General features: G+C 54.8%; 25 non-coding genes across 25 annotated transcripts; all 25 read left to right on the top strand.

Moving 5' to 3' along the window:
* Nucleotides 1-385: 385 nt before the first annotated feature.
* Nucleotides 386-504, top strand: LOC126177991 (5S ribosomal RNA). Its single transcript, XR_007535912.1, has one exon. It is a non-coding gene; the product is annotated as a 5S ribosomal RNA (ribosomal RNA).
* An 838-nt stretch (nt 505-1,342) lies between these two features.
* On the top strand, nt 1,343-1,461 carry LOC126177992 (5S ribosomal RNA). The gene has a single exon (XR_007535913.1). It is a non-coding gene; the product is annotated as a 5S ribosomal RNA (ribosomal RNA).
* An 841-nt stretch (nt 1,462-2,302) lies between these two features.
* LOC126177993 (5S ribosomal RNA) lies at nt 2,303-2,421 on the top strand. Its single transcript, XR_007535914.1, has one exon. It is a non-coding gene; the product is annotated as a 5S ribosomal RNA (ribosomal RNA).
* Nucleotides 2,422-3,258: 837 nt separating this feature from the next.
* Nucleotides 3,259-3,378, top strand: LOC126178095 (5S ribosomal RNA). The gene has a single exon (XR_007536011.1). It is a non-coding gene; the product is annotated as a 5S ribosomal RNA (ribosomal RNA).
* An 836-nt stretch (nt 3,379-4,214) lies between these two features.
* Nucleotides 4,215-4,333, top strand: LOC126177994 (5S ribosomal RNA). The gene has a single exon (XR_007535915.1). It is a non-coding gene; the product is annotated as a 5S ribosomal RNA (ribosomal RNA).
* Nucleotides 4,334-5,170: 837 nt separating this feature from the next.
* Nucleotides 5,171-5,289, top strand: LOC126177996 (5S ribosomal RNA). Its single transcript, XR_007535917.1, has one exon. It is a non-coding gene; the product is annotated as a 5S ribosomal RNA (ribosomal RNA).
* Nucleotides 5,290-6,129: 840 nt separating this feature from the next.
* On the top strand, nt 6,130-6,248 carry LOC126177997 (5S ribosomal RNA). Its single transcript, XR_007535918.1, has one exon. It is a non-coding gene; the product is annotated as a 5S ribosomal RNA (ribosomal RNA).
* An 836-nt stretch (nt 6,249-7,084) lies between these two features.
* On the top strand, nt 7,085-7,203 carry LOC126177998 (5S ribosomal RNA). Its single transcript, XR_007535919.1, has one exon. It is a non-coding gene; the product is annotated as a 5S ribosomal RNA (ribosomal RNA).
* Nucleotides 7,204-8,044: 841 nt separating this feature from the next.
* On the top strand, nt 8,045-8,163 carry LOC126177999 (5S ribosomal RNA). The gene has a single exon (XR_007535920.1). It is a non-coding gene; the product is annotated as a 5S ribosomal RNA (ribosomal RNA).
* An 836-nt stretch (nt 8,164-8,999) lies between these two features.
* On the top strand, nt 9,000-9,118 carry LOC126178000 (5S ribosomal RNA). The gene has a single exon (XR_007535921.1). It is a non-coding gene; the product is annotated as a 5S ribosomal RNA (ribosomal RNA).
* Nucleotides 9,119-9,959: 841 nt separating this feature from the next.
* Nucleotides 9,960-10,078, top strand: LOC126178002 (5S ribosomal RNA). The gene has a single exon (XR_007535923.1). It is a non-coding gene; the product is annotated as a 5S ribosomal RNA (ribosomal RNA).
* An 836-nt stretch (nt 10,079-10,914) lies between these two features.
* On the top strand, nt 10,915-11,033 carry LOC126178003 (5S ribosomal RNA). The gene has a single exon (XR_007535924.1). It is a non-coding gene; the product is annotated as a 5S ribosomal RNA (ribosomal RNA).
* An 841-nt stretch (nt 11,034-11,874) lies between these two features.
* On the top strand, nt 11,875-11,993 carry LOC126178004 (5S ribosomal RNA). The gene has a single exon (XR_007535925.1). It is a non-coding gene; the product is annotated as a 5S ribosomal RNA (ribosomal RNA).
* An 836-nt stretch (nt 11,994-12,829) lies between these two features.
* LOC126178006 (5S ribosomal RNA) lies at nt 12,830-12,948 on the top strand. The gene has a single exon (XR_007535926.1). It is a non-coding gene; the product is annotated as a 5S ribosomal RNA (ribosomal RNA).
* Nucleotides 12,949-13,789: 841 nt separating this feature from the next.
* LOC126178007 (5S ribosomal RNA) lies at nt 13,790-13,908 on the top strand. Its single transcript, XR_007535927.1, has one exon. It is a non-coding gene; the product is annotated as a 5S ribosomal RNA (ribosomal RNA).
* An 837-nt stretch (nt 13,909-14,745) lies between these two features.
* Nucleotides 14,746-14,864, top strand: LOC126178008 (5S ribosomal RNA). The gene has a single exon (XR_007535928.1). It is a non-coding gene; the product is annotated as a 5S ribosomal RNA (ribosomal RNA).
* Nucleotides 14,865-15,705: 841 nt separating this feature from the next.
* On the top strand, nt 15,706-15,824 carry LOC126178009 (5S ribosomal RNA). Its single transcript, XR_007535929.1, has one exon. It is a non-coding gene; the product is annotated as a 5S ribosomal RNA (ribosomal RNA).
* Nucleotides 15,825-16,660: 836 nt separating this feature from the next.
* On the top strand, nt 16,661-16,779 carry LOC126178010 (5S ribosomal RNA). The gene has a single exon (XR_007535930.1). It is a non-coding gene; the product is annotated as a 5S ribosomal RNA (ribosomal RNA).
* Nucleotides 16,780-17,620: 841 nt separating this feature from the next.
* On the top strand, nt 17,621-17,739 carry LOC126178011 (5S ribosomal RNA). Its single transcript, XR_007535931.1, has one exon. It is a non-coding gene; the product is annotated as a 5S ribosomal RNA (ribosomal RNA).
* Nucleotides 17,740-18,575: 836 nt separating this feature from the next.
* Nucleotides 18,576-18,694, top strand: LOC126178012 (5S ribosomal RNA). The gene has a single exon (XR_007535932.1). It is a non-coding gene; the product is annotated as a 5S ribosomal RNA (ribosomal RNA).
* An 836-nt stretch (nt 18,695-19,530) lies between these two features.
* Nucleotides 19,531-19,649, top strand: LOC126178014 (5S ribosomal RNA). The gene has a single exon (XR_007535934.1). It is a non-coding gene; the product is annotated as a 5S ribosomal RNA (ribosomal RNA).
* An 836-nt stretch (nt 19,650-20,485) lies between these two features.
* LOC126178015 (5S ribosomal RNA) lies at nt 20,486-20,604 on the top strand. Its single transcript, XR_007535935.1, has one exon. It is a non-coding gene; the product is annotated as a 5S ribosomal RNA (ribosomal RNA).
* An 841-nt stretch (nt 20,605-21,445) lies between these two features.
* Nucleotides 21,446-21,564, top strand: LOC126178016 (5S ribosomal RNA). Its single transcript, XR_007535936.1, has one exon. It is a non-coding gene; the product is annotated as a 5S ribosomal RNA (ribosomal RNA).
* An 836-nt stretch (nt 21,565-22,400) lies between these two features.
* On the top strand, nt 22,401-22,519 carry LOC126178017 (5S ribosomal RNA). Its single transcript, XR_007535937.1, has one exon. It is a non-coding gene; the product is annotated as a 5S ribosomal RNA (ribosomal RNA).
* Nucleotides 22,520-23,355: 836 nt separating this feature from the next.
* On the top strand, nt 23,356-23,474 carry LOC126178018 (5S ribosomal RNA). Its single transcript, XR_007535938.1, has one exon. It is a non-coding gene; the product is annotated as a 5S ribosomal RNA (ribosomal RNA).
* The last annotated feature ends 322 nt before the right edge of the window (nt 23,475-23,796 follow it).

The raw sequence follows: 23,796 nt of genomic DNA on the forward strand, positions 1-23,796 counted from the left end.
GCAGACACTTGGTGTGAGGCGATGCGAGGCGAGGAAGCCCACATCGCTATCAGTGGGCCCTCCAGCACGACACTGGCGCACCCCGCACAGGCCCTCCGCTGAACACCAGGGACAAGATGCGTCCTCCGCTAGTGTCGAAGGCTGCACGCGCCCAGCGAATGACAGGGGGTGCAACGAGCAGCAGTGCGTCTCACACACGCGGCGGTGCGCCCGCCAATTCGGCCGTCACTCTGCTTGGACGCCGGGCGCGCCTCCCCGCGCCGTCCTCGAGGAACTGGCGGTTGCGGAAGGAAGCGCTTTCGTCAAATGCGGCCGAAAACTAACATTTTGTGTGTTGGGAGAAAAGCCGAACGCGAATTCTGCCGTGCTCCTACATTAGATGAGCGCCAACGGCCATACCATGATGAATACACCGGTTCTCGTCCGATCACCGAAGTTAAGCATCATCGGGCCCGGCTAGTACTTGGATGGGTGACCGCCTGGGAAACCCGGGTGCTGTTGGCTCCCTTCCTGTTATGTTTTTTGTTATGTCGCCAGCCCAATTTTCAAACTACCTTTCTGTTGTGACAAAGATGCTTCCTTAAGCCTTTTAAAACTACTGTAATGGTACGAAAATGCAGTAATTAACTCAGTTTGAGGGAGAATGTGCTAACCACGTTTGCCAAGAAGACTTTGAAAACGACAAAACAGTACGAATCGGCAGGTGAATTCTGAAATACGTACCGCCTATTGTTGTGTAGGAGTGTAGAGTTCCAAATTTGATTTGTAACCACGAATTTATTCCTTAGTCGTCTCGTCTCGTCTCGTCTCGTCTCGTCCCGCAGTCGTTTGTCGTGCTTGCGCTGTCATATGGACCACGACCCGAGCGGCAGCGAGCGGCAGTCGAGCAAAGTCGGGACAAGTCGGGACGGGGACAGGGACAGGGATAGGAATAGTGCGAATGCACTGCAAACTACGCAGACACTTGGTGTGAGGCGATGCGAGGCGAGGAAGCCCACATCGCTATCAGTGGGCCCTCCAGCACGACACTGGCGCACCCCGCAACAGGCCCTCCGCTGAACACCAGGGACAAGATGCGTCCTCCGCTAGTGTCGAAGGCTGCACGCGCCCAGCGAATGACAGGGGTGCAACGAGCAGCAGTGCGTCTCACACACGCGGCGGTGCGCCCGCCAATTCGGCCGTCACTCTGCTTGGACGCCGGGCGCGCCTCCCCGCGCCGTCCTCGAGGAACTGGCGGTTTGCGGAAGGAAGCGCTTTCGTCAAATGCGGCCGAAAACTAACATTTTGTGTGTTGGGAGAAAAGCCGAACGCGAATTCTGCCGTGCTCCTACATTAGATGAGCGCCAACGGCCATACCATGATGAATACACCGGTTCTCGTCCGATCACCGAAGTTAAGCATCATCGGGCCCGGCTAGTACTTGGATGGGTGACCGCCTGGGAAACCCGGGTGCTGTTGGCTCCCTTCCTGTTATGTTTTTTTGTTATGTCGCCAGCCCAATTTTCAAACTACCTTTCTGTTGTGACAAAGATGCTTCCTTAAGCCTTTTAAACTACTGTAATGGTACGAAAAATGCAGTAATTAACTCAGTTTGAGGGAGAATGTGCTAACCACGTTTGCCAAGAAGACTTTGAAAACGACAAAACAGTACGAATCGGCAGGTGAATTCTGAAATACGTACCGCCTATTGTTGTGTAGGAGTGTAGAGTTTCCAAATTTGATTTGTAACCACGAATTTATTCCTTAGTCGTCTCGTCTCGTCTCGTCTCGTCTCGTCCCGCAGTCGTTTGTCGTGCTTGCGCTGTCATATGGACCACGACCCGAGCGGCAGCGAGCGGCAGTCGAGCAAAGTCGGGACAAGTCGGGACGGGGACAGGGACAGGGATAGGAATAGTGCGAATGCACTGCAAACTACGCAGACACTTGGTGTGAGGCGATGCGAGGCGAGGAAGCCCACATCGCTATCAGTGGGGCCCTCCAGCACGACACTGGCGCACCCCGCACAGGCCCTCCGCTGAACACCAGGGACAAGATGCGTCCTCCGCTAGTGTCGAAGGCTGCACGCGCCCAGCGAATGACAGGGGGTGCAACGAGCAGCAGTGCGTCTCACACACGCGGCGGTGCGCCCGCCAATTCGGCCGTCACTCTGCTTGGACGCCGGGCGCGCCTCCCCGCGCCGTCCCTCGAGGAACTGGCGGTTGCGGAAGGAAGCGCTTTCGTCAAATGCGGCCGAAAACTAACATTTTGTGTGTTGGGAGAAAAGCCGAACGCGAATTCTGCCGTGCTCCTACATTAGATGAGCGCCAACGGCCATACCATGATGAATACACCGGTTCTCGTCCGATCACCGAAGTTAAGCATCATCGGGCCCGGCTAGTACTTGGATGGGTGACCGCCTGGGAAACCCGGGTGCTGTTGGCTCCCTTCCTGTTATGTTTTTTGTTATGTCGCCAGCCCAATTTTCAAACTACCTTTCTGTTGTGACAAAGATGCTTCCTTAAGCCTTTTAAACTACTGTAATGGTACGAAAATGCAGTAATTAACTCAGTTTGAGGGAGAATGTGCTAACCACGTTTGCCAAGAAGACTTTGAAAACGACAAAACAGTACGAATCGGCAGGTGAATTCTGAAATACGTACCGCCTATTGTTGTGTAGGAGTGTAGAGTTCCAAATTTGATTTGTAACCACGAATTTATTCCTTAGTCGTCTCGTCTCGTCTCGTCTCGTCTCGTCCCGCAGTCGTTTGTCGTGCTTGCGCTGTCATATGGACCACGACCCGAGCGGCAGCGAGCGGCAGTCGAGCAAAGTCGGGACAAGTCGGGACGGGGACAGGGACAGGGATAGGAATAGTGCGAATGCACTGCAAACTACGCAGACACTTGGTGTGAGGCGATGCGAGGCGAGGAAGCCCACATCGCTATCAGTGGGCCCTCCAGCACGACACTGGCGCACCCCGCACAGGCCCTCCGCTGAACACCAGGGACAAGATGCGTCCCTCCGCTAGTGTCGAAGGCTGCACGCGCCCAGCGAATGACAGGGGGTGCAACGAGCAGCAGTGCGTCTCACACACGCGGCGGTGCGCCCGCCAATTCGGCCGTCACTCTGCTTGGACGCCGGGCGCGCCTCCCCGCGCCGTCCTCGAGGAACTGGCGGTTGCGGAAGGAAGCGCTTTCGTCAAATGCGGCCGAAAACTAACATTTTGTGTGTTGGGAGAAAAGCCGAACGCGAATTCTGCCGTGCTCCTACATTAGATGAGCGCCAACGGCCATACCATGATGAATACACCGGTTCTCGTCCGATCACCGAAGTTAAGCATCATCGGGCCCGGCTAGTACTTGGATGGGTGACCGCCTGGGAAAACCCGGGTGCTGTTGGCTCCCTTCCTGTTATGTTTTTTGTTATGTCGCCAGCCCAATTTTCAAACTACCTTTCTGTTGTGACAAAGATGCTTCCTTAAGCCTTTTAAACTACTGTAATGGTACGAAAATGCAGTAATTAACTCAGTTTGAGGGAGAATGTGCTAACCACGTTTGCCAAGAAGACTTTGAAAACGACAAAACAGTACGAATCGGCAGGTGAATTCTGAAATACGTACCGCCTATTGTTGTGTAGGAGTGTAGAGTTCCAAATTTGATTTGTAACCACGAATTTATTCCTTAGTCGTCTCGTCTCGTCTCGTCTCGTCTCGTCCCGCAGTCGTTTGTCGTGCTTGCGCTGTCATATGGACCACGACCCGAGCGGCAGCGAGCGGCAGTCGAGCAAAGTCGGGACAAGTCGGGACGGGGACAGGGACAGGGATAGGAATAGTGCGAATGCACTGCAAACTACGCAGACACTTGGTGTGAGGCGATGCGAGGCGAGGAAGCCCACATCGCTATCAGTGGGCCCTCCAGCACGACACTGGCGCACCCCGCACAGGCCCTCCGCTGAACACCAGGGACAAGATGCGTCCTCCGCTAGTGTCGAAGGCTGCACGCGCCCAGCGAATGACAGGGGGTGCAACGAGCAGCAGTGCGTCTCACACACGCGGCGGTGCGCCCGCCAATTCGGCCGTCACTCTGCTTGGACGCCGGGCGCGCCTCCCCGCGCCGTCCTCGAGGAACTGGCGGTTGCGGAAGGAAGCGCTTTCGTCAAATGCGGCCGAAAACTAACATTTTGTGTGTTGGGAGAAAAGCCGAACGCGAATTCTGCCGTGCTCCTACATTAGATGAGCGCCAACGGCCATACCATGATGAATACACCGGTTCTCGTCCGATCACCGAAGTTAAGCATCATCGGGCCCGGCTAGTACTTGGATGGGTGACCGCCTGGGAAACCCGGGTGCTGTTGGCTCCCTTCCTGTTATGTTTTTTGTTATGTCGCCAGCCCAATTTTCAAACTACCTTTCTGTTGTGACAAAGATGCTTCCTTAAGCCTTTTAAACTACTGTAATGGTACGAAAATGCAGTAATTAACTCAGTTTGAGGGAGAATGTGCTAACCACGTTTGCCAAGAAGACTTTGAAAACGACAAAACAGTACGAATCGGCAGGTGAATTCTGAAATACGTACCGCCTATTGTTGTGTAGGAGTGTAGAGTTCCAAATTTGATTTGTAACCACGAATTTATTCCTTAGTCGTCTCGTCTCGTCTCGTCTCGTCTCGTCCCGCAGTCGTTTGTCGTGCTTGCGCTGTCATATGGACCACGACCCGAGCGGCAGCGAGCGGCAGTCGAGCAAAGTCGGGACAAGTCGGGACGGGGACAGGGACAGGGATAGGAATAGTGCGAATGCACTGCAAACTACGCAGACACTTGGTGTGAGGCGATGCGAGGCGAGGAAGCCCACATCGCTATCAGTGGGCCCTCCAGCACGACACTGGCGCACCCCGCACAGGCCCTCCGCTGAACACCAGGGACAAGATGCGTCCTCCGCTAGTGTCGAAGGCTGCACGCGCCCAGCGAATGACAGGGGGTGCAACGAGCAGCAGTGCGTCTCACACACGCGGCGGTGCGCCCGCCAATTCGGCCGTCACTCTGCTTGGACGCCGGGCGCGCCTCCCCGCGCCGTCCTCGAGGAACTGGCGGTTGCGGAAGGAAGCGCTTTCGTCAAATGCGGCCGAAAAACTAACATTTTGTGTGTTGGGAGAAAAGCCGAACGCGAATTCTGCCGTGCTCCTACATTAGATGAGCGCCAACGGCCATACCATGATGAATACACCGGTTCTCGTCCGATCACCGAAGTTAAGCATCATCGGGCCCGGCTAGTACTTGGATGGGTGACCGCCTGGGAAACCCGGGTGCTGTTGGCTCCCTTCCTGTTATGTTTTTTGTTATGTCGCCAGCCCAATTTTCAAACTACCTTTTCTGTTGTGACAAAGATGCTTCCTTAAGCCTTTTAAACTACTGTAATGGTACGAAAAATGCAGTAATTAACTCAGTTTGAGGGAGAATGTGCTAACCACGTTTGCCAAGAAGACTTTGAAAACGACAAAACAGTACGAATCGGCAGGTGAATTCTGAAATACGTACCGCCTATTGTTGTGTAGGAGTGTAGAGTTCCAAATTTGATTTGTAACCACGAATTTATTCCTTAGTCGTCTCGTCTCGTCTCGTCCTCGTCTCGTCCCGCAGTCGTTTGTCGTGCTTGCGCTGTCATATGGACCACGACCCGAGCGGCAGCGAGCGGCAGTCGAGCAAAGTCGGGACAAGTCGGGACGGGGACAGGGACAGGGATAGGAATAGTGCGAATGCACTGCAAAACTACGCAGACACTTGGTGTGAGGCGATGCGAGGCGAGGAAGCCCACATCGCTATCAGTGGGCCCTCCAGCACGACACTGGCGCACCCCGCACAGGCCCTCCGCTGAACACCAGGGACAAGATGCGTCCTCCGCTAGTGTCGAAGGCTGCACGCGCCCAGCGAATGACAGGGGGTGCAACGAGCAGCAGTGCGTCTCACACACGCGGCGGTGCGCCCGCCAATTCGGCCGTCACTCTGCTTGGACGCCGGGCGCGCCTCCCCGCGCCGTCCTCGAGGAACTGGCGGTTGCGGAAGGAAGCGCTTTCGTCAAATGCGGCCGAAAACTAACATTTTGTGTGTTGGGAGAAAAGCCGAACGCGAATTCTGCCGTGCTCCTACATTAGATGAGCGCCAACGGCCATACCATGATGAATACACCGGTTCTCGTCCGATCACCGAAGTTAAGCATCATCGGGCCCGGCTAGTACTTGGATGGGTGACCGCCTGGGAAACCCGGGTGCTGTTGGCTCCCTTCCTGTTATGTTTTTTGTTATGTCGCCAGCCCAATTTTCAAACTACCTTTCTGTTGTGACAAAGATGCTTCCTTAAGCCTTTTAAACTACTGTAATGGTACGAAAATGCAGTAATTAACTCAGTTTGAGGGAGAATGTGCTAACCACGTTTGCCAAGAAGACTTTGAAAACGACAAAACAGTACGAATCGGCAGGTGAATTCTGAAATACGTACCGCCTATTGTTGTGTAGGAGTGTAGAGTTCCAAATTTGATTTGTAACCACGAATTTATTCCTTAGTCGTCTCGTCTCGTCTCGTCTCGTCTCGTCCCGCAGTCGTTTGTCGTGCTTGCGCTGTCATATGGACCACGACCCGAGCGGCAGCGAGCGGCAGTCGAGCAAAGTCGGGACAAGTCGGGACGGGGACAGGGACAGGGATAGGAATAGTGCGAATGCACTGCAAACTACGCAGACACTTGGTGTGAGGCGATGCGAGGCGAGGAAGCCCACATCGCTATCAGTGGGCCCTCCAGCACGACACTGGCGCACCCCGCACAGGCCCTCCGCTGAACACCAGGGACAAGATGCGTCCTCCGCTAGTGTCGAAGGCTGCACGCGCCCAGCGAATGACAGGGGGTGCAACGAGCAGCAGTGCGTCTCACACACGCGGCGGTGCGCCCGCCAATTCGGCCGTCACTCTGCTTGGACGCCGGGCGCGCCTCCCCGCGCCGTCCTCGAGGAACTGGCGGTTGCGGAAGGAAGCGCTTTCGTCAAATGCGGCCGAAAACTAACATTTTGTGTGTTGGGAGAAAAGCCGAACGCGAATTCTGCCGTGCTCCTACATTAGATGAGCGCCAACGGCCATACCATGATGAATACACCGGTTCTCGTCCGATCACCGAAGTTAAGCATCATCGGGCCCGGCTAGTACTTGGATGGGTGACCGCCTGGGAAACCCGGGTGCTGTTGGCTCCCTTCCTGTTATGTTTTTTGTTATGTCGCCAGCCCAATTTTCAAACTACCTTTCTGTTGTGACAAAGATGCTTCCTTAAGCCTTTTAAACTACTGTAATGGTACGAAAATGCAGTAATTAACTCAGTTTGAGGGAGAATGTGCTAACCACGTTTGCCAAGAAGACTTTGAAAACGACAAAACAGTACGAATCGGCAGGTGAATTCTGAAATACGTACCGCCTATTGTTGTGTAGGAGTGTAGAGTTCCAAATTTGATTTGTAACCACGAATTTATTCCTTAGTCGTCTCGTCTCGTCTCGTCTCGTCTCGTCCCGCAGTCGTTTGTCGTGCTTGCGCTGTCATATGGACCACGACCCGAGCGGCAGCGAGCGGCAGTCGAGCAAAGTCGGGACAAGTCGGGACGGGGACATGGACAGGGATAGGAATGGTGCGAATGCACTGCAAACTACGCAGACACCTGGTGTGAGGCGAGGCGAGGCGAGGCGAGGAAGCCCACATCGCTACCAGTGGGCCCTCCAGCACGACACTGGCGCACCCCGCACAGGCCCTCCGCTGAGCACCAGGGACAAGATGCGTCCTCCGCTAGTGTCGAAGGCTGCACGCGCCCAGCGAATGACAGGGGGTGCAACGAGCAGCAGTGCGTCTCACACACGCGGCGGTGCGCCCGCCAATTCGGCCGTCACTCTGCTGGGACGCCGGGCGCGCCTCCCCGCGCCGTCCTCGAGGAACTGGCGGTTGCGGAAGGAAGTGCTTTCGTCAAATGCGGCCGAAAACTAACATTTTGTGTGTTGGGAGAAAAGCCGAACGCGAATTCTGCCGTGCTCCTACATTAGATGAGCGCCAACGGCCATACCATGATGAATACACCGGTTCTCGTCCGATCACCGAAGTTAAGCATCATCGGGCCCGGCTAGTACTTGGATGGGTGACCGCCTGGGAAACCCGGGTGCTGTTGGCTCCCTCCCTGTTATGTTTTTTGTTATGTCGCCAGCCCAATTTTCAAACTACCTTTCTGTTGTGACAAAGATGCTTCCTTAAGCCTTTTAAACTACTGTAATGGTACGAAAATGCAGTAATTAACTCAGTTTGAGGGAGAATGTGCTAACCACGTTTGCCAAGAAGACTTTGAAAACGACAAAACAGTACGAATCGGCAGGTGAATTCTGAAATACGTACCGCCTATTGTTGTGTAGGAGTGTAGAGTTCCAAATTTGATTTGTAACCACGAATTTATTCCTTAGTCGTCTCGTCTCGTCTCGTCTCGTCTCGTCCCGCAGACGTTTGTCGTGCTTGCGCTGTCATATGGACCACGACCCGAGCGGCAGCGAGCGGCAGTCGAGCAAAGTCGGGACAAGTCGGGACGGGGACAGGGACAGGGATAGGAATAGTGCGAATGCACTGCAAACTACGCAGACACTTGGTGTGAGGCGATGCGAGGCGAGGAAGCCCACATCGCTATCAGTGGGCCCTCCAGCACGACACTGGCGCACCCCGCACAGGCCCTCCGCTGAACACCAGGGACAAGATGCGTCCTCCGCTAGTGTCGAAGGCTGCACGCGCCCAGCGAATGACAGGGGGTGCAACGAGCAGCAGTGCGTCTCACACACGCGGCGGTGCGCCCGCCAATTCGGCCGTCACTCTGCTGGGACGCCGGGCGCGCCTCCCCGCGCCGTCCTCGAGGAACTGGCGGTTGCGGAAGGAAGCGCTTTCGTCAAATGCGGCCGAAAACTAACATTTTGTGTGTTGGGAGAAAAGCCGAACGCGAATTCTGCCGTGCTCCTACATTAGATGAGCGCCAACGGCCATACCATGATGAATACACCGGTTCTCGTCCGATCACCGAAGTTAAGCATCATCGGGCCCGGCTAGTACTTGGATGGGTGACCGCCTGGGAAACCCGGGTGCTGTTGGCTCCCTTCCTGTTATGTTTTTTGTTATGTCGCCAGCCCAATTTTCAAACTACCTTTCTGTTGTGACAAAGATGCTTCCTTAAGCCTTTTAAACTACTGTAATGGTACGAAAATGCAGTAATTAACTCAGTTTGAGGGAGAATGTGCTAACCACGTTTGCCAAGAAGACTTTGAAAACGACAAAACAATACGAATCGGCAGGTGAATTCTGAAATACGTACCGCCTATTGTTGTGTAGGAGTGTAGAGTTCCAAATTTGATTTGTAACCACGAATTTATTCCTTAGTCGTCTCGTCTCGTCTCGTCTCGTCTCGTCCCGCAGACGTTTGTCGTCCTTGCGCTGTCATATGGACCACGACCCGAGCGGCAGCGAGCGGCAGTCGAGCAAAGTCGGGACAAGTCGGGACGGGGACATGGACAGGGATAGGAATGGTGCGAATGCACTGCAAACTACGCAGACACCTGGTGTGAGGCGAGGCGAGGCGAGGCGAGGAAGCCCACATCGCTACCAGTGGGCCCTCCAGCACGACACTGGCGCACCCCGCACAGGCCCTCCGCTGAGCACCAGGGACAAGATGCGTCCTCCGCTAGTGTCGAAGGCTGCACGCGCCCAGCGAATGACAGGGGGTGCAACGAGCAGCAGTGCGTCTCACACACGCGGCGGTGCGCCCGCCAATTCGGCCGTCACTCTGCTGGGACGCCGGGCGCGCCTCCCCGCGCCGTCCTCGAGGAACTGGCGGTTGCGGAAGGAAGTGCTTTCGTCAAATGCGGCCGAAAACTAACATTTTGTGTGTTGGGAGAAAAGCCGAACGCGAATTCTGCCGTGCTCCTACATTAGATGAGCGCCAACGGCCATACCATGATGAATACACCGGTTCTCGTCCGATCACCGAAGTTAAGCATCATCGGGCCCGGCTAGTACTTGGATGGGTGACCGCCTGGGAAACCCGGGTGCTGTTGGCTCCCTTCCTGTTATGTTTTTTGTTATGTCGCCAGCCCAATTTTCAAACTACCTTTCTGTTGTGACAAAGATGCTTCCTTAAGCCTTTTAAACTACTGTAATGGTACGAAAATGCAGTAATTAACTCAGTTTGAGGGAGAATGTGCTAACCACGTTTGCCAAGAAGACTTTGAAAACGACAAAACAGTACGAATCGGCAGGTGAATTCTGAAATACGTACCGCCTATTGTTGTGTAGGAGTGTAGAGTTCCAAATTTGATTTGTAACCACGAATTTATTCCTTAGTCGTCTCGTCTCGTCTCGTCTCGTCTCGTCCCGCAGACGTTTGTCGTGCTTGCGCTGTCATATGGACCACGACCCGAGCGGCAGCGAGCGGCAGTCGAGCAAAGTCGGGACAAGTCGGGACGGGGACAGGGACAGGGATAGGAATAGTGCGAATGCACTGCAAACTACGCAGACACTTGGTGTGAGGCGATGCGAGGCGAGGAAGCCCACATCGCTATCAGTGGGCCCTCCAGCACGACACTGGCGCACCCCGCACAGGCCCTCCGCTGAACACCAGGGACAAGATGCGTCCTCCGCTAGTGTCGAAGGCTGCACGCGCCCAGCGAATGACAGGGGGTGCAACGAGCAGCAGTGCGTCTCACACACGCGGCGGTGCGCCCGCCAATTCGGCCGTCACTCTGCTGGGACGCCGGGCGCGCCTCCCCGCGCCGTCCTCGAGGAACTGGCGGTTGCGGAAGGAAGCGCTTTCGTCAAATGCGGCCGAAAACTAACATTTTGTGTGTTGGGAGAAAAGCCGAACGCGAATTCTGCCGTGCTCCTACATTAGATGAGCGCCAACGGCCATACCATGATGAATACACCGGTTCTCGTCCGATCACCGAAGTTAAGCATCATCGGGCCCGGCTAGTACTTGGATGGGTGACCGCCTGGGAAACCCGGGTGCTGTTGGCTCCCTTCCTGTTATGTTTTTTGTTATGTCGCCAGCCCAATTTTCAAACTACCTTTCTGTTGTGACAAAGATGCTTCCTTAAGCCTTTTAAACTACTGTAATGGTACGAAAATGCAGTAATTAACTCAGTTTGAGGGAGAATGTGCTAACCACGTTTGCCAAGAAGACTTTGAAAACGACAAAACAATACGAATCGGCAGGTGAATTCTGAAATACGTACCGCCTATTGTTGTGTAGGAGTGTAGAGTTCCAAAGTTGATTTGTAACCACGAATTTATTCCTTAGTCGTCTCGTCTCGTCTCGTCTCGTCTCGTCCCGCAGACGTTTGTCGTCCTTGCGCTGTCATATGGACCACGACCCGAGCGGCAGCGAGCGGCAGTCGAGCAAAGTCGGGACAAGTCGGGACGGGGACATGGACAGGGATAGGAATGGTGCGAATGCACTGCAAACTACGCAGACACCTGGTGTGAGGCGAGGCGAGGCGAGGCGAGGAAGCCCACATCGCTACCAGTGGGCCCTCCAGCACGACACTGGCGCACCCCGCACAGGCCCTCCGCTGAGCACCAGGGACAAGATGCGTCCTCCGCTAGTGTCGAAGGCTGCACGCGCCCAGCGAATGACAGGGGGTGCAACGAGCAGCAGTGCGTCTCACACACGCGGCGGTGCGCCCGCCAATTCGGCCGTCACTCTGCTGGGACGCCGGGCGCGCCTCCCCGCGCCGTCCTCGAGGAACTGGCGGTTGCGGAAGGAAGTGCTTTCGTCAAATGCGGCCGAAAACTAACATTTTGTGTGTTGGGAGAAAAGCCGAACGCGAATTCTGCCGTGCTCCTACATTAGATGAGCGCCAACGGCCATACCATGATGAATACACCGGTTCTCGTCCGATCACCGAAGTTAAGCATCATCGGGCCCGGCTAGTACTTGGATGGGTGACCGCCTGGGAAACCCGGGTGCTGTTGGCTCCCTTCCTGTTATGTTTTTTGTTATGTCGCCAGCCCAATTTTCAAACTACCTTTCTGTTGTGGCAAAGATGCTTCCTTAAGCCTTTTAAACTACTGTAATGGTACGAAAATGCAGTAATTAACTCAGTTTGAGGGAGAATGTGCTAACCACGTTTGCCAAGAAGACTTTGAAAACGACAAAACAGTACGAATCGGCAGGTGAATTCTGAAATACGTACCGCCTATTGTTGTGTAGGAGTGTAGAGTTCCAAATTTGATTTGTAACCACGAATTTATTCCTTAGTCGTCTCGTCTCGTCTCGTCTCGTCTCGTCCCGCAGACGTTTGTCGTGCTTGCGCTGTCATATGGACCACGACCCGAGCGGCAGCGAGCGGCAGTCGAGCAAAGTCGGGACAAGTCGGGACGGGGACAGGGACAGGGATAGGAATAGTGCGAATGCACTGCAAACTACGCAGACACTTGGTGTGAGGCGATGCGAGGCGAGGAAGCCCACATCGCTATCAGTGGGCCCTCCAGCACGACACTGGCGCACCCCGCACAGGCCCTCCGCTGAACACCAGGGACAAGATGCGTCCTCCGCTAGTGTCGAAGGCTGCACGCGCCCAGCGAATGACAGGGGGTGCAACGAGCAGCAGTGCGTCTCACACACGCGGCGGTGCGCCCGCCAATTCGGCCGTCACTCTGCTGGGACGCCGGGCGCGCCTCCCCGCGCCGTCCTCGAGGAACTGGCGGTTGCGGAAGGAAGCGCTTTCGTCAAATGCGGCCGAAAACTAACATTTTGTGTGTTGGGAGAAAAGCCGAACGCGAATTCTGCCGTGCTCCTACATTAGATGAGCGCCAACGGCCATACCATGATGAATACACCGGTTCTCGTCCGATCACCGAAGTTAAGCATCATCGGGCCCGGCTAGTACTTGGATGGGTGACCGCCTGGGAAACCCGGGTGCTGTTGGCTCCCTTCCTGTTATGTTTTTTGTTATGTCGCCAGCCCAATTTTCAAACTACCTTTCTGTTGTGACAAAGATGCTTCCTTAAGCCTTTTAAACTACTGTAATGGTACGAAAATGCAGTAATTAACTCAGTTTGAGGGAGAATGTGCTAACCACGTTTGCCAAGAAGACTTTGAAAACGACAAAACAATACGAATCGGCAGGTGAATTCTGAAATACGTACCGCCTATTGTTGTGTAGGAGTGTAGAGTTCCAAATTTGATTTGTAACCACGAATTTATTCCTTAGTCGTCTCGTCTCGTCTCGTCTCGTCTCGTCCCGCAGACGTTTGTCGTCCTTGCGCTGTCATATGGACCACGACCCGAGCGGCAGCGAGCGGCAGTCGAGCAAAGTCGGGACAAGTCGGGACGGGGACATGGACAGGGATAGGAATGGTGCGAATGCACTGCAAACTACGCAGACACCTGGTGTGAGGCGAGGCGAGGCGAGGCGAGGAAGCCCACATCGCTACCAGTGGGCCCTCCAGCACGACACTGGCGCACCCCGCACAGGCCCTCCGCTGAGCACCAGGGACAAGATGCGTCCTCCGCTAGTGTCGAAGGCTGCACGCGCCCAGCGAATGACAGGGGGTGCAACGAGCAGCAGTGCGTCTCACACACGCGGCGGTGCGCCCGCCAATTCGGCCGTCACTCTGCTGGGACGCCGGGCGCGCCTCCCCGCGCCGTCCTCGAGGAACTGGCGGTTGCGGAAGGAAGTGCTTTCGTCAAATGCGGCCGAAAACTAACATTTTGTGTGTTGGGAGAAAAGCCGAACGCGAATTCTGCCGTGCTCCTACATTAGATGAGCGCCAACGGCCATACCATGATGAATACACCGGTTCTCGTCCGATCACCGAAGTTAAGCATCATCGGGCCCGGCTAGTACTTGGATGGGTGACCGCCTGGGAAACCCGGGTGCTGTTGGCTCCCTTCCTGTTATGTTTTTTGTTATGTCGCCAGCCCAAATTTTCAAACTACCTTTCTGTTGTGACAAAGATGCTTCCTTAAGCCTTTTGAACTACTGTAATGGTACGAAAATGCAGTAATTAACTCAGTTTGAGGGAGAATGTGCTAACCACGTTTGCCAAGAAGACTTTGAAAACGACAAAACAGTACGAATCGGCAGGTGAATTCTGAAATACGTACCGCCTATTGTTGTGTAGGAGTGTAGAGTTCCAAATTTGATTTGTAACCACGAATTTATTCCTTAGTCGTCTCGTCTCGTCTCGTCTCGTCTCGTCCCGCAGACGTTTGTCGTGCTTGCGCTGTCATATGGACCACGACCCGAGCGGCAGCGAGCGGCAGTCGAGCAAAGTCGGGACAAGTCGGGACGGGGACAGGGACAGGGATAGGAATAGTGCGAATGCACTGCAAACTACGCAGACACTTGGTGTGAGGCGATGCGAGGCGAGGAAGCCCACATCGCTATCAGTGGGCCCTCCAGCACGACACTGGCGCACCCCGCACAGGCCCTCCGCTGAACACCAGGGACAAGATGCGTCCTCCGCTAGTGTCGAAGGCTGCACGCGCCCAGCGAATGACAGGGGGTGCAACGAGCAGCAGTGCGTCTCACACACGCGGCGGTGCGCCCGCCAATTCGGCCGTCACTCTGCTGGGACGCCGGGCGCGCCTCCCCGCGCCGTCCTCGAGGAACTGGCGGTTGCGGAAGGAAGCGCTTTCGTCAAATGCGGCCGAAAACTAACATTTTGTGTGTTGGGAGAAAAGCCGAACGCGAATTCTGCCGTGCTCCTACATTAGATGAGCGCCAACGGCCATACCATGATGAATACACCGGTTCTCGTCCGATCACCGAAGTTAAGCATCATCGGGCCCGGCTAGTACTTGGATGGGTGACCGCCTGGGAAACCCGGGTGCTGTTGGCTCCCTTCCTGTTATGTTTTTTGTTATGTCGCCAGCCCAATTTTCAAACTACCTTTCTGTTGTGACAAAGATGCTTCCTTAAGCCTTTTAAACTACTGTAATGGTACGAAAATGCAGTAATTAACTCAGTTTGAGGGAGAATGTGCTAACCACGTTTGCCAAGAAGACTTTGAAAACGACAAAACAATACGAATCGGCAGGTGAATTCTGAAATACGTACCGCCTATTGTTGTGTAGGAGTGTAGAGTTCCAAATTTGATTTGTAACCACGAATTTATTCCTTAGTCGTCTCGTCTCGTCTCGTCTCGTCTCGTCCCGCAGACGTTTGTCGTCCTTGCGCTGTCATATGGACCACGACCCGAGCGGCAGCGAGCGGCAGTCGAGCAAAGTCGGGACAAGTCGGGACGGGGACATGGACAGGGATAGGAATGGTGCGAATGCACTGCAAACTACGCAGACACCTGGTGTGAGGCGAGGCGAGGCGAGGCGAGGAAGCCCACATCGCTACCAGTGGGCCCTCCAGCACGACACTGGCGCACCCCGCACAGGCCCTCCGCTGAGCACCAGGGACAAGATGCGTCCTCCGCTAGTGTCGAAGGCTGCACGCGCCCAGCGAATGACAGGGGGTGCAACGAGCAGCAGTGCGTCTCACACACGCGGCGGTGCGCCCGCCAATTCGGCCGTCACTCTGCTGGGACGCCGGGCGCGCCTCCCCGCGCCGTCCTCGAGGAACTGGCGGTTGCGGAAGGAAGTGCTTTCGTCAAATGCGGCCGAAAACTAACATTTTGTGTGTTGGGAGAAAAGCCGAACGCGAATTCTGCCGTGCTCCTACATTAGATGAGCGCCAACGGCCATACCATGATGAATACACCGGTTCTCGTCCGATCACCGAAGTTAAGCATCATCGGGCCCGGCTAGTACTTGGATGGGTGACCGCCTGGGAAACCCGGGTGCTGTTGGCTCCCTTCCTGTTATGTTTTTTGTTATGTCGCCAGCCCAATTTTCAAACTACCTTTCTGTTGTGGCAAAGATGCTTCCTTAAGCCTTTTAAACTACTGTAATGGTACGAAAATGCAGTAATTAACTCAGTTTGAGGGAGAATGTGCTAACCACGTTTGCCAAGAAGACTTTGAAAACGACAAAACAGTACGAATCGGCAGGTGAATTCTGAAATACGTACCGCCTATTGTTGTGTAGGAGTGTAGAGTTCCAAATTTGATTTGTAACCACGAATTTATTCCTTAGTCGTCTCGTCTCGTCTCGTCTCGTCTCGTCCCGCAGACGTTTGTCGTGCTTGCGCTGTCATATGGACCACGACCCGAGCGGCAGCGAGCGGCAGTCGAGCAAAGTCGGGACAAGTCGGGACGGGGACAGGGACAGGGATAGGAATAGTGCGAATGCACTGCAAACTACGCAGACACTTGGTGTGAGGCGATGCGAGGCGAGGAAGCCCACATCGCTATCAGTGGGCCCTCCAGCACGACACTGGCGCACCCCGCACAGGCCCTCCGCTGAACACCAGGGACAAGATGCGTCCTCCGCTAGTGTCGAAGGCTGCACGCGCCCAGCGAATGACAGGGGGTGCAACGAGCAGCAGTGCGTCTCACACACGCGGCGGTGCGCCCGCCAATTCGGCCGTCACTCTGCTGGGACGCCGGGCGCGCCTCCCCGCGCCGTCCTCGAGGAACTGGCGGTTGCGGAAGGAAGCGCTTTCGTCAAATGCGGCCGAAAACTAACATTTTGTGTGTTGGGAGAAAAGCCGAACGCGAATTCTGCCGTGCTCCTACATTAGATGAGCGCCAACGGCCATACCATGATGAATACACCGGTTCTCGTCCGATCACCGAAGTTAAGCATCATCGGGCCCGGCTAGTACTTGGATGGGTGACCGCCTGGGAAACCCGGGTGCTGTTGGCTCCCTTCCTGTTATGTTTTTTGTTATGTCGCCAGCCCAATTTTCAAACTACCTTTCTGTTGTGACAAAGATGCTTCCTTAAGCCTTTTAAACTACTGTAATGGTACGAAAATGCAGTAATTAACTCAGTTTGAGGGAGAATGTGCTAACCACGTTTGCCAAGAAGACTTTGAAAACGACAAAACAATACGAATCGGCAGGTGAATTCTGAAATACGTACCGCCTATTGTTGTGTAGGAGTGTAGAGTTCCAAATTTGATTTGTAACCACGAATTTATTCCTTAGTCGTCTCGTCTCGTCTCGTCTCGTCTCGTCCCGCAGACGTTTGTCGTCCTTGCGCTGTCATATGGACCACGACCCGAGCGGCAGCGAGCGGCAGTCGAGCAAAGTCGGGACAAGTCGGGACGGGGACATGGACAGGGATAGGAATGGTGCGAATGCACTGCAAACTACGCAGACACCTGGTGTGAGGCGAGGCGAGGCGAGGCGAGGAAGCCCACATCGCTACCAGTGGGCCCTCCAGCACGACACTGGCGCACCCCGCACAGGCCCTCCGCTGAGCACCAGGGACAAGATGCGTCCTCCGCTAGTGTCGAAGGCTGCACGCGCCCAGCGAATGACAGGGGGTGCAACGAGCAGCAGTGCGTCTCACACACGCGGCGGTGCGCCCGCCAATTCGGCCGTCACTCTGCTGGGACGCCGGGCGCGCCTCCCCGCGCCGTCCTCGAGGAACTGGCGGTTGCGGAAGGAAGTGCTTTCGTCAAATGCGGCCGAAAACTAACATTTTGTGTGTTGGGAGAAAAGCCGAACGCGAATTCTGCCGTGCTCCTACATTAGATGAGCGCCAACGGCCATACCATGATGAATACACCGGTTCTCGTCCGATCACCGAAGTTAAGCATCATCGGGCCCGGCTAGTACTTGGATGGGTGACCGCCTGGGAAACCCGGGTGCTGTTGGCTCCCTTCCTGTTATGTTTTTTGTTATGTCGCCAGCCCAATTTTCAAACTACCTTTCTGTTGTGACAAAGATGCTTCCTTAAGCCTTTTAAACTACTGTAATGGTACGAAAATGCAGTAATTAACTCAGTTTGAGGGAGAATGTGCTAACCACGTTTGCCAAGAAGACTTTGAAAACGACAAAACAGTACGAATCGGCAGGTGAATTCTGAAATACGTACCGCCTATTGTTGTGTAGGAGTGTAGAGTTCCAAATTTGATTTGTAACCACGAATTTATTCCTTAGTCGTCTCGTCTCGTCTCGTCTCGTCTCGTCCCGCAGACGTTTGTCGTGCTTGCGCTGTCATATGGACCACGACCCGAGCGGCAGCGAGCGGCAGTCGAGCAAAGTCGGGACAAGTCGGGACGGGGACAGGGACAGGGATAGGAATAGTGCGAATGCACTGCAAACTACGCAGACACTTGGTGTGAGGCGATGCGAGGCGAGGAAGCCCACATCGCTATCAGTGGGCCCTCCAGCACGACACTGGCGCACCCCGCACAGGCCCTCCGCTGAACACCAGGGACAAGATGCGTCCTCCGCTAGTGTCGAAGGCTGCACGCGCCCAGCGAATGACAGGGGGTGCAACGAGCAGCAGTGCGTCTCACACACGCGGCGGTGCGCCCGCCAATTCGGCCGTCACTCTGCTGGGACGCCGGGCGCGCCTCCCCGCGCCGTCCTCGAGGAACTGGCGGTTGCGGAAGGAAGTGCTTTCGTCAAATGCGGCCGAAAACTAACATTTTGTGTGTTGGGAGAAAAGCCGAACGCGAATTCTGCCGTGCTCCTACATTAGATGAGCGCCAACGGCCATACCATGATGAATACACCGGTTCTCGTCCGATCACCGAAGTTAAGCATCATCGGGCCCGGCTAGTACTTGGATGGGTGACCGCCTGGGAAACCCGGGTGCTGTTGGCTCCCTTCCTGTTATGTTTTTTGTTATGTCGCCAGCCCAATTTTCAAACTACCTTTCTGTTGTGACAAAGATGCTTCCTTAAGCCTTTTAAACTACTGTAATGGTACGAAAATGCAGTAATTAACTCAGTTTGAGGGAGAATGTGCTAACCACGTTTGCCAAGAAGACTTTGAAAACGACAAAACAGTACGAATCGGCAGGTGAATTCTGAAATACGTACCGCCTATTGTTGTGTAGGAGTGTAGAGTTCCAAATTTGATTTGTAACCACGAATTTATTCCTTAGTCGTCTCGTCTCGTCTCGTCTCGTCTCGTCCCGCAGACGTTTGTCGTGCTTGCGCTGTCATATGGACCACGACCCGAGCGGCAGCGAGCGGCAGTCGAGCAAAGTCGGGACAAGTCGGGACGGGGACAGGGACAGGGATAGGAATAGTGCGAATGCACTGCAAACTACGCAGACACTTGGTGTGAGGCGATGCGAGGCGAGGAAGCCCACATCGCTATCAGTGGGCCCTCCAGCACGACACTGGCGCACCCCGCACAGGCCCTCCGCTGAACACCAGGGACAAGATGCGTCCTCCGCTAGTGTCGAAGGCTGCACGCGCCCAGCGAATGACAGGGGGTGCAACGAGCAGCAGTGCGTCTCACACACGCGGCGGTGCGCCCGCCAATTCGGCCGTCACTCTGCTGGGACGCCGGGCGCGCCTCCCCGCGCCGTCCTCGAGGAACTGGCGGTTGCGGAAGGAAGCGCTTTCGTCAAATGCGGCCGAAAACTAACATTTTGTGTGTTGGGAGAAAAGCCGAACGCGAATTCTGCCGTGCTCCTACATTAGATGAGCGCCAACGGCCATACCATGATGAATACACCGGTTCTCGTCCGATCACCGAAGTTAAGCATCATCGGGCCCGGCTAGTACTTGGATGGGTGACCGCCTGGGAAACCCGGGTGCTGTTGGCTCCCTTCCTGTTATGTTTTTTGTTATGTCGCCAGCCCAATTTTCAAACTACCTTTCTGTTGTGACAAAGATGCTTCCTTAAGCCTTTTAAACTACTGTAATGGTACGAAAATGCAGTAATTAACTCAGTTTGAGGGAGAATGTGCTAACCACGTTTGCCAAGAAGACTTTGAAAACGACAAAACAATACGAATCGGCAGGTGAATTCTGAAATACGTACCGCCTATTGTTGTGTAGGAGTGTAGAGTTCCAAATTTGATTTGTAACCACGAATTTATTCCTTAGTCGTCTCGTCTCGTCTCGTCTCGTCTCGTCCCGCAGACGTTTGTCGTGCTTGCGCTGTCATATGGACCAAGACCCGAGCGGCAGCGAGCTTCAGTCGAGCAAAGTCGGGACAAGTCGGGACGGGGACAGGGACAGGGATAGGAATAGTGCGAATGCACTGCAAACTACGCAGACACTTGGTGTGAGGCGATGCGAGGCGAGGAAGCCCACATCGCTATCAGTGGGCCCTCCAGCACGACACTGGCGCACCCCGCACAGGCCCTCCGCTGAACACCAGGGACAAGATGCGTCCTCCGCTAGTGTCGAAGGCTGCACGCGCCCAGCGAATGACAGGGGGTGCAACGAGCAGCAGTGCGTCTCACACACGCGGCGGTGCGCCCGCCAATTCGGCCGTCACTCTGCTGGGACGCCGGGCGCGCCTCCCCGCGCCGTCCTCGAGGAACTGGCGGTTGCGGAAGGAAGCGCTTTCGTCAAATGCGGCCGAAAACTAACATTTTGTGTGTTGGGAGAAAAGCCGAACGCGAATTCTGCCGTGCTCCTACATTAGATGAGCGCCAACGGCCATACCATGATGAATACACCGGTTCTCGTCCGATCACCGAAGTTAAGCATCATCGGGCCCGGCTAGTACTTGGATGGGTGACCGCCTGGGAAACCCGGGTGCTGTTGGCTCCCTTCCTGTTATGTTTTTTGTTATGTCGCCAGCCCAATTTTCAAACTACCTTTCTGTTGTGACAAAGATGCTTCCTTAAGCCTTTTAAACTACTGTAATGGTACGAAAATGCAGTAATTAACTCAGTTTGAGGGAGAATGTGCTAACCACGTTTGCCAAGAAGACTTTGAAAACGACAAAACAATACGAATCGGCAGGTGAATTCTGAAATACGTACCGCCTATTGTTGTGTAGGAGTGTAGAGTTCCAAATTTGATTTGTAACCACGAATTTATTCCTTAGTCGTCTCGTCTCGTCTCGTCTCGTCTCGTCCCGCAGACGTTTGTCGTCCTTGCGCTGTCATATGGACCACGACCCGAGCGGCAGCGAGCGGCAGTCGAGCAAAGTCGGGACAAGTCGGGACGGGGACATGGACAGGGATAGGAATGGTGCGAATGCACTGCAAACTACGCAGACACCTGGTGTGAGGCGAGGCGAGGCGAGGCGAGGAAGCCCACATCGCTACCAGTGGGCCCTCCAGCACGACACTGGCGCACCCCGCACAGGCCCTCCGCTGAGCACCAGGGACAAGATGCGTCCTCCGCTAGTGTCGAAGGCTGCACGCGCCCAGCGAATGACAGGGGGTGCAACGAGCAGCAGTGCGTCTCACACACGCGGCGGTGCGCCCGCCAATTCGGCCGTCACTCTGCTGGGACGCCGGGCGCGCCTCCCCGCGCCGTCCTCGAGGAACTGGCGGTTGCGGAAGGAAGTGCTTTCGTCAAATGCGGCCGAAAACTAACATTTTGTGTGTTGGGAGAAAAGCCGAACGCGAATTCTGCCGTGCTCCTACATTAGATGAGCGCCAACGGCCATACCATGATGAATACACCGGTTCTCGTCCGATCACCGAAGTTAAGCATCATCGGGCCCGGCTAGTACTTGGATGGGTGACCGCCTGGGAAACCCGGGTGCTGTTGGCTCCCTTCCTGTTATGTTTTTTGTTATGTCGCCAGCCCAATTTTCAAACTACCTTTCTGTTGTGACAAAGATGCTTCCTTAAGCCTTTTAAACTACTGTAATGGTACGAAAATGCAGTAATTAACTCAGTTTGAGGGAGAATGTGCTAACCACGTTTGCCAAGAAGACTTTGAAAACGACAAAACAGTACGAATCGGCAGGTGAATTCTGAAATACGTACCGCCTATTGTTGTGTAGGAGTGTAGAGTTCCAAATTTGATTTGTAACCACGAATTTATTCCTTAGTCGTCTCGTCTCGTCTCGTCTCGTCTCGTCCCGCAGACGTTTGTCGTGCTTGCGCTGTCATATGGACCACGACCCGAGCGGCAGCGAGCGGCAGTCGAGCAAAGTCGGGACAAGTCGGGACGGGGACAGGGACAGGGATAGGAATAGTGCGAATGCACTGCAAACTACGCAGACACTTGGTGTGAGGCGATGCGAGGCGAGGAAGCCCACATCGCTATCAGTGGGCCCTCCAGCACGACACTGGCGCACCCCGCACAGGCCCTCCGCTGAACACCAGGGACAAGATGCGTCCTCCGCTAGTGTCGAAGGCTGCACGCGCCCAGCGAATGACAGGGGGTGCAACGAGCAGCAGTGCGTCTCACACACGCGGCGGTGCGCCCGCCAATTCGGCCGTCACTCTGCTGGGACGCCGGGCGCGCCTCCCCGCGCCGTCCTCGAGGAACTGGCGGTTGCGGAAGGAAGCGCTTTCGTCAAATGCGGCCGAAAACTAACATTTTGTGTGTTGGGAGAAAAGCCGAACGCGAATTCTGCCGTGCTCCTACATTAGATGAGCGCCAACGGCCATACCATGATGAATACACCGGTTCTCGTCCGATCACCGAAGTTAAGCATCATCGGGCCCGGCTAGTACTTGGATGGGTGACCGCCTGGGAAACCCGGGTGCTGTTGGCTCCCTTCCTGTTATGTTTTTTGTTATGTCGCCAGCCCAATTTTCAAACTACCTTTCTGTTGTGACAAAGATGCTTCCTTAAGCCTTTTAAACTACTGTAATGGTACGAAAATGCAGTAATTAACTCAGTTTGAGGGAGAATGTGCTAACCACGTTTGCCAAGAAGACTTTGAAAACGACAAAACAGTACGAATCGGCAGGTGAATTCTGAAATACGTACCGCCTATTGTTGTGTAGGAGTGTAGAGTTCCAAATTTGATTTGTAACCACGAATTTATTCCTTAGTCGTCTCGTCTCGTCTCGTCTCGTCTCGTCCCGCAGACGTTTGTCGTGCTTGCGCTGTCATATGGACCACGACCCGAGCGGCAGCGAGCGGCAGTCGAGCAAAGTCGGGACAAGTCGGGACGGGGACAGGGACAGGGATAGGAATAGTGCGAATGCACTGCAAACTACGCAGACACTTGGTGTGAGGCGATGCGAGGCGAGGAAGCCCACATCGCTATCAGTGGGCCCTCCAGCACGACACTGGCGCACCCCGCACAGGCCCTCCGCTGAACACCAGGGACAAGATGCGTCCTCCGCTAGTGTCGAAGGCTGCACGCGCCCAGCGAATGACAGGGGGTGCAACGAGCAGCAGTGCGTCTCACACACGCGGCGGTGCGCCCGCCAATTCGGCCGTCACTCTGCTGGGACGCCGGGCGCGCCTCCCCGCGCCGTCCTCGAGGAACTGGCGGTTGCGGAAGGAAGCGCTTTCGTCAAATGCGGCCGAAAACTAACATTTTGTGTGTTGGGAGAAAAGCCGAACGCGAATTCTGCCGTGCTCCTACATTAGATGAGCGCCAACGGCCATACCATGATGAATACACCGGTTCTCGTCCGATCACCGAAGTTAAGCATCATCGGGCCCGGCTAGTACTTGGATGGGTGACCGCCTGGGAAACCCGGGTGCTGTTGGCTCCCTTCCTGTTATGTTTTTTGTTATGTCGCCAGCCCAATTTTCAAACTACCTTTCTGTTGTGACAAAGATGCTTCCTTAAGCCTTTTAAACTACTGTAATGGTACGAAAATGCAGTAATTAACTCAGTTTGAGGGAGAATGTGCTAACCACGTTTGCCAAGAAGACTTTGAAAACGACAAAACAATACGAATCGGCAGGTGAATTCTGAAATACGTACCGCCTATTGTTGTGTAGGAGTGTAGAGTTCCAAATTTGATTTGTAACCACGAATTTATTCCTTAGTCGTCTCGTCTCGTCTCGTCTCGTCTCGTCCCGCAGACG

Source organism: Schistocerca cancellata, chromosome 3 (assembly GCF_023864275.1).
Source record: "Schistocerca cancellata isolate TAMUIC-IGC-003103 chromosome 3, iqSchCanc2.1, whole genome shotgun sequence".
Taxonomy (NCBI): domain Eukaryota; kingdom Metazoa; phylum Arthropoda; class Insecta; order Orthoptera; family Acrididae; genus Schistocerca; species Schistocerca cancellata.